This window comes from Leucoraja erinacea, unplaced genomic scaffold, assembly GCF_028641065.1.
Source record: "Leucoraja erinacea ecotype New England unplaced genomic scaffold, Leri_hhj_1 Leri_379S, whole genome shotgun sequence".
NCBI lineage: Eukaryota > Metazoa > Chordata > Chondrichthyes > Rajiformes > Rajidae > Leucoraja > Leucoraja erinaceus.
The window spans coordinates 83,481-89,898 of NW_026576280.1; the positions used below are offsets into that span (position 1 = coordinate 83,481).

General features: G+C 46.2%; 1 long non-coding RNA gene across 1 annotated transcript; it reads right to left on the reverse strand.

Annotated features, from left to right (window-relative positions):
- Positions 1 to 1,421: 1,421 nt before the first annotated feature.
- Positions 1,422 to 6,122, reverse strand: LOC129693655 (uncharacterized). The gene is made up of 2 exons (XR_008722900.1): positions 5,467 to 6,122; positions 1,422 to 1,784 (listed from the first exon to the last, which is right to left on the reverse strand). It is a non-coding gene; the product is annotated as an uncharacterized LOC129693655 (long non-coding RNA).
- Positions 6,123 to 6,418: the final 296 nt, after the last annotated feature.

A 6,418-nucleotide genomic window follows, 5' to 3' on the forward strand; every position in this document is an offset into this window, starting at 1 on the left:
TGAACCATCCTCTCACCAACTAGAGAGCGGTCCTGAACTACTATCCACCTCATTGGAGACTATCTTTGATCGGGGTTTTACCTTGCACTAAACACTATTCCCTTTATCCTTTATCTGTACACTGTGGACGGCTCGATTGTAATCATGTGTTGTCTTTCCGCTGACTGGTTAGCGCGCAACAGAAGCTTTTCACTGTACCTCGGTACACGGGACAGTAAATGAAACAGTTACTGTAACAGCGCCGACAAACATCGTACGTTAACCCACTCATTCCCGCGATCGTTCTCCTAAACCTCCTCCTAAACAGAAACGGGGCCCAAAACGGCTCACAATCACTCTTTACAAGATTCAAGATTCAATAAGATTCAATGAAGAGGATTTCCAAAGTCTACAGAGTGATTTAGGCCATTTGGAAAAATGGGCTGAAAGATGGCAGATGGAGTTTAATGCTGATAAATGTGAGGTGCTACACCTTGGCAGGACAAATCAAAATAGGACGTACATGGTAAATGGTAGGGAATTGAAGAATACAGTTGAACAGAGGGATCTGGGTATAACCGTGCATAGTTCCTTGAAGGTGGAATCTCATATAGATAGGGTGGTAAAGAAAGCTTTTGGTATGCTAGCCTTTATAAATCAGAGCATTGAGTATAGAAGCTGGGATGTAATGTTAAAATTGTACAAGGCATTGGTGAGACCAAATCTGGAGTATGGTGTACAATTTTGGTCGCCAAATTATAAGAATGATGTCAACAAAATAGAGAGAGTACAGAGGAGATTTACTAGAATGTTGCCTGGGTTTCAACAACTAAGTTACAGAGATAGGTTGAATAAGTTAGGTCTTTATTCTCTGGAGCGCAGAAGGTTAAGGGGGGACCTGATAGAGGTCTTTAAAATGATGAGAGGGATAGACAGAGTTGATGTGGACAAGCTTTTCCTCTTTGAGAATAGGGAAGATTCAAACAAGAGGACATGACTTCAGAATTAAGGGACAGAAGTTTAGGGGTAATATGAGGGGGAACTTCTTTACTCAGAGAGTGGTGGCGGTGTGGAATGAGCTTCCCAGTGGAAGTGGTGGAGGCAGGTTCATTGGTATCATTTAAAAATAAATTGGATAGGCATATGGATGAGAAGGGAATGGAGGGTTATGGTACGAGTGCAGGCAGGTGGGACTAAGGGGAAAAACATTTGTTCGGCATGGACTTGTAGGGCCGAGATGGCCTGTTTCCGTGCTGTAATTGTTATATGGTTATATGGTTAATATTGCCATGTGTCCCAGATGGGACAACAAAATTCTTGCTTTGCTTCAGCACAACAGAATACAGTAGGCATGAATACAGAACAGATCAGCGTGTCCATATACCATAGAATATATATATATATATACACAAATACATAAGCAGATAAAGTGCAATAGGCTATTATAGTTCAGATTTTTGTTTAATAGTCTGATGGCTGTGGGGAAGTAGCTATTCCTGAACCTGGACGTTGCAGTCTTCAGGCTCCTGTACCTTCTACCTGAAGGTAGCAGGGAGATGAGTGTGTGGCCAGGATGGTGTGTGGGTCCTTGATGATACTGCCAGCCTTTTTGAGGCAGCGACTGTGATAAATCCCCTCGATGGAAGGAAGGTCAGAGCCGATGATGGACTGGGCAGCGTTTACAACTTTTTGCAGTCTTTTCCACTCCTGGGCGCTCAGGTTGCCGAACCAAGCCACGATGAGGGTGAGTTTTATCTCGACAAGCACCTCTAGATCATTAGAGCTCCGCCGAATGTGTTAAATTTCTAGCAAAGATAAATGCAGATGTATATGACAAGACAAACCAGTTAGGTTAGACTTAGAGAATCAGTTAATTCCTCTTGCTTACTGTTAAAAGCAACATTAAAAAAGCCTGTGGCAGCAATTGTCATGATAGGCATGTTTACCCCGCAATTAATAGGTGTGGTGCTCTTAAAGATTCCTTCAGCCAAGTTTAGAAACATAGAAACATAGAAATTAGGTGCAGGAGTAGGCCATTCGGCCCTTCGAGCCTGCACCGCCATTCAATATGATCATGGCTGATCATCCAACTCAGTATCCCGTACCTGCCTTCTCTCCATACCCCCTGATCCCCTTAGCCACAAGGGCCACATCTAACTCCCTCTTAAATATAGCCAATGAACTGGCCTCAACTACCCTCTGTGGCAGAGAGTTCCAGAGATTCACCACTCTCTGTGTGAAAAAAAGTTCTTCTCATCTCGGTTTTTTAAAGGATTTCCCCTTTATCCTTAAGCTGTGACCCCTTGTCCTGGACTTCCCCAACATCGGGAACAATCTTCCTGCATCTAGCCTGTCCAACCCCTTAAGAATTTTGTAAGTTTCTATAAGATCCCCTCCTCAATCTCCTAAATTCTAGAGAGTATAAACCAAGTCTATCCAGTCTTTCTTCATAAGACAGTCCTGACATCCCAGGAATCAGTCTGGTGAACCTTCTCTGCACTCCCTCTATGGCAATAATGTCCTTCCTCAGATTTGGAGACCAAAACTGTACGCAACTTTACTTGCTTTCTATTTTAATTGTAGAGATACAGTGCGGAAACAGGCCCTTCGGCCCCCAGTGTCCGTGCTGGCCAGCGATCCCCGCACACTAACACTATTCCATAACTAGGGAGCACAATTTTTACCTACAAACCTGTACATTTTTGGAAGGTTAATTGACTTTTGTAAATTGTCCCCAGAATAGAAAGCGGGATAGCATAGGACTATGTGGGCCGAAGGGCCTGTTTCCGTGCTGTATCTCTAAACTAAACACCACCCAGCCCTCCCTAGGTCATGTCACAAGTGATAGGAGCAGAATTAGGCCATTCGGTCCATCAAGTCTACTCCCCCATTCAATCATGGCTGATCTATCTCTCCCTCCTAACCCCATTCTCCTGCCTTCTCCCCATAACCCCTGACACCCGCACTAATCAACAATCTATCTATCTCTGCCTTAAAAATATCCACTGACTTGTGGCCTCCACAGCCGTCTGTGTGGCAAAGAATCCCACAGATTCACCAAGAAATTCCTCCTCATCTCCTTCCTAAAGAATGTTGCCTGGGTTTCAACAACTAAGTTACAGAGATAGGTTGAATAAGTTGGGTCTTTATTCTCTGGAGCGCAGAAGGTTAAGGGGGGACCTGATAGAGGTCTTTAAAATGATGAGAGGGATAGACAGAGTTGATGTGGACAAGCTTTTCCCTTTGAGAATAGGGAAGATTCAAACAAGAGGACATGACTTCAGAATTAAGGGACAGAAGTTTAGGGGTAATATGAGGGGGAACTTCTTTACTCAGAGAGTGGTAGCGGTGTGGAATGAGCTTCCAGTGGAAGTGGTGGAGGCAGGTTCATTGGTATCATTTAAAAATAAATTGGATAGGCATATGGATGACAAGGGAATGGAGGGGTTATGGTACGAGTGCAGGCAGGTGGGACTAAGGGGAAAAAAATTTGTTCGGCATGGACTTGTAGGGCCGAGATGGCCTGTTTCCGTGCTGTAATTGTTATATGGTTTATATGGTTATATGGTTTAAAGGAACCTTCCTCCTTTAATTCTGAGGCTGTGCCCTCTAGTCCTAGACTCTCCCACTAGTGGAAACATCCTCTCCACATCCACTCTATCCAGGTCTTTCATTATTTGGGAAGTTTCAATGAGGTCCTCCCCCTCATCCTTCTAAACTCCAGCGAGTACATGCCCAGTGCCATCAAACGCTCATCCAGCCCCTTCCTAAACGAAGGAGTGCCGTGCCCTCCGATCGCAGACTCAGCAGCCGTGTCGCTGATCTTTGCCTTGTCAGCGGTTCTGGATGCGTTACATTTGATTCTCTCTAATGAGTCACCCCATAAATAGGTTTGGGGCGTTGAAACCCTGAGGCACAATAACCAGTTGCAGCTTGCCAGGTGGCAAAAATAACCTGTTAGTCCCTACTTTCTGCATTCTGTTCACCGAATCCTCTATGTAATGTGACAGACACTGTGTCCGTGCTCACGTGTGTCCCTGGAGGGGGAACACACACACACACGCACACACACGCGTGTCCACGGGAACTCTAGAGGTCTTCCGTGAACGCTGGTCTCCGCGGTGGGGGGAGAGAGTCCGAGCGCATTGTTGATAAAAACACCACCATTGTATTATAATGATTGTCTGATGTAACGTGACTGTTACACCTGCAAATGCAAATACCGAATCAAGAGACTTTATTGCCATGTGTCCCAGATAGGACAATGAAATTCTTGCTTTGCTTCAGCACAACAGAGGCTTGGTTCGGCAACTTGAGCGCCCTGGAGAGGAAGAGACATGGAAACATAGAAATTAGGTGCAGGAGTAGGCCATTCGGCCCTTCGAGCCTGCACCATTCGCCATTCAATATGATCATGGCTGATCATCCAACTCAGTATCCCGTACCTGCCTTCTCTCCATACCCCCTGATCCCTCCCTGATCCCTTTAGCCACAAGGGCCACATCTAACTCCCTCTTAAATATAGCCAATGAACTGTGTGGCCTCAACTACCCTCTGCGGCAGAGAGTTCCAGAGATTCACCACTCTCTGTGTGAAAAAAGTTTTTCTCATCTCGGTTTTAAAGGATTTCCCCCTTATCCTTAAGCTGTGACCCCTTGTCCTGGACTTCCCTAACATCGGGAGCAATCTTCCTGCATCTAGCCTGTCCAACCCCTTAAGAATTTTGTATGTTTCTATAAGATCCCCTCTCAATCTCCTAAATTCTAGAGAGTATAAACCAAGTCTATCCAGTCTTTCTTCATAAGACAGTCCTGACATCCCAGGAATCAGTCTGGTGAACCGTCTCTGCACTCCCTCTAAGAGACTACAAAAAGTAGTAAACACTGCCCAGTCCATCATCGGCTCTGACCTTCCTTCCATCGAGGGGATCTATCGCAGGCGCTGCCTCAAAAAGGCTGGCAGTATCATCAAAGACCCACACACCATCCTGGCCACACACTCATCTCCCCGCTACCTTCAGGTAGAAGGTACAGGAGCCTGAAGACTGCAACGTCCAGGTTCAGGAATAGCTACTTCCCCACAGCCATCAGGCTATTAAACCTGGCTCGGACAAAAACTCTGAACATTAACAACCATTATCTGTTATTTGTACTTGATCAGTTTATTTATTCATGTGTGTATATATTTATACAATGGTATATGGACACACTGATCTGTTCTGTAGTCAATGCCTACTATGTTCTGTTGTGCTGAAGCAAAGCAAGAATTTCATTGTCCTATCAGGGACACATGACAATAAACTCTCTTGACTTGACTTAAGCAAAAATACAGAACAGTTCACAGTTCAATATAAACATAAATAAGCAGATAAAAGTGCCATAGGCTGTTATAGTTCAGAGTCTGTTTGTTGGTGGGTTTAATAGCCTGATGGCTGTGGGGAAGGAGCTATTCCTGAACCTGGATCTTGCAGATTTCAGGCTCCTGTACCTTCTGCCCGATGGTAGCGGGGAGATGAGTGTGTGGCCAGGATGGTGTGTGGGTCCTTGATGATGTTGGCTAGCTTTTTGAGGCAGCCACTGCGATAGATCCCCTCGATGGTGGGGAGATCAGAGCCGATGATGGACTGGGCAGTGATCACAACATTCTGCAGCCTTTTCCGCTCCTGGGCGCTCGGGTTGCCGAACCAAGCCACGATGCAACCGGTCAGTATGCTCTCTACTGTGCAACTGTAGAAGTTGGAGAGAGAGTCCTTCTTGACAAACCGACTCTCCGTAATCTTCTCAGGAAGTAGAGGCGCTGATGTGCTTTCTTTATGATTGCATCAGTGAGCTGGGACCAGGAAAGATCTTCGGAAATATGCACGCTCAGGAATTCGAAGCTCTTGACCCTTTCCACCAATAAAGTCCTCGAAAGGAAAAAAGGAGTGTGCACATGCAGTTTGATCCCAAGATGTCCAACTAGAGTCGCCAATTCTCTCTCTCCCAAATAATGGACAAAAGGTCAAAGGTCCGTGGCTGGGTGAAGGATGAGTCAGCCCCGGCGAAGGCCCGAAGGTCGGACAGCTAGGCCGGGCTGACCGACCGACGGGGCTACGGGCGAGGTGCTGCTGCTGCTGCTGCTGCTGCACTCCACGGGCTGCACTACGTCAGGGACGGGTCGAGGCTGACAGTGATCCGACGGTGACCCCAGTAGCAGCGGTCAAATACGGGACAAGGGTGTTCCCCATACGGGAAAAACCAATTTAGCCCATCATAGAAACATAGACAACAGGTGCAGGAGTAGAGGCCATTCGGCCCTTCCAGCCTGCACCATTCGCCATTCAATATGATCATGGCTGATCATCCAACTCAGTATCCCACCCCTGCCTTCTCTCCATACCCCCTGATCCCTTTAGCCACAAGGGCCACATCTAACTCCCTCTTAAATATAGCCAATGAAC